The following is a 1,303-nucleotide window of genomic DNA, read 5'->3' as shown; positions in this document are numbered from 1 at the left end:
ATAGCGTTTTACCCCCATAAGGTGGAAACATAGTGTAAAAAAAAAAAGCAAACAGAAAATGAAAATGTATTCTTCCATTAAAAAAAATCTCAAAATGGGGTGGGAGGTGGTAGGGAGGTGACGTGTATACCTATGGCTGATTCATGGTGATGTATGGCAGAAACCACCACAACGCTGGAAAGCAACTATCCTCCAATTAAAAATGAATAAATCTGTAAAAACCTCAAAACGAAACACTAGACGCACAGGCTGAAGCATCAAGAGCACACGTACCGAAAGCTGCTGCTTCTTCTCTTGAAAGGGTTTGGTCTTGAAGTTCTTGGTCCTGGTGACTTTCTCCTCAGTGTCAGGAGCGCCCTGGCTGTAGTCGCTCACTGGAATGACAGGAGTCCAGGACGGAGCGACGCCCCTGCCACTCCCTTGTGTAAGAGCCACTCTCCCTCCCCATGTGCCCCCTTGGAAGTCAGGAGGAGGAAAAGGCTTTTACAGAAATTTCTATTTGATGAACCTGGCAGAAAGGACTCTTGGGGCTGGCCCTCTCAGTCCAGAACAAGAGGATGGATGAGAAGGAGGGGAAAAAAAGCTACAGTTTTCAGACCCCAAACTGTACCCCCTACCCCAATCTATCTGCAGAGGTCTCACACTTGACTTCCGGGAGGCCAGACGAGGTAACACGGCCTGAAGGTGAAAGTGCTGGCCAGGTGTGGCTGGCCAGCAAATGGTTAGCACTTCTCTGCTGTCCTTGCGGAGTCACTGTGTTGTTTTTGGTCCACTGTCCTTTTTTATTTTTATTAAAAATATTTTTTTTTGATGGGCACCATTTTTAAAGTCTTTGTTGAATTTGTTACAACACTGTGGCTCTGTTCAATGCTTTGGTTTTCTGGCTTCGAGGCACATAGGATCTTAGCTTCTCAACCAGGGGTTGAACCTGTACCTCCTGCACTGGAAGAAGTCTTAACTACCGGGACCACCAGGGAAGTCTCCTGGTTTTTCTTTTTTTAATTATTATTTTTCTTCCAGTTTTATTGAGATGTAATTGACATAGAGCACTGCCTAACTTTCAGGTGTGCAGCATGAAGACTTATGCCACGAAATAGTGATCATAAGAAGCTTGGTGAATAGTGTCATCTCATACAGAAACAAAACTAAAGAGGTAGGAAAAAATACAGTTCCTCATGATGAGAACTCGTAGGATTTGTTCTCTTAACAGTGTCCATATTTAATGGGTCAACGTTTTAAGGTTCCCAGAAAGGGGACAACTCACCTAAGCTGGACCCGCTGCCGAATAGCCCGTTCCCACCCT

The 1,303-nt window shown here is 44.9% G+C and overlaps 1 long non-coding RNA gene across 1 annotated transcript; it reads right to left on the bottom strand.

Moving 5' to 3' along the window:
- Nucleotides 1-294: 294 nt before the first annotated feature.
- LOC120860561 lies at nucleotides 295-1,303 on the bottom strand. Its single transcript, XR_005720357.1, has 2 exons — nucleotides 1,265-1,303; nucleotides 295-374 (listed from the first exon to the last, which is right to left on the bottom strand). It is a non-coding gene; the product is annotated as an uncharacterized LOC120860561 (long non-coding RNA).

The sequence above is a fragment of the Oryx dammah genome, unplaced genomic scaffold (assembly GCF_014754425.2).
Source record: "Oryx dammah isolate SB20612 unplaced genomic scaffold, SCBI_Odam_1.1 HiC_scaffold_11093, whole genome shotgun sequence".
Lineage (NCBI taxonomy): Eukaryota > Metazoa > Chordata > Mammalia > Artiodactyla > Bovidae > Oryx > Oryx dammah.
The sequence above is the reverse complement of the archived record's forward strand: the minus strand, read 5'-3'. Positions and strand labels throughout refer to the sequence as shown.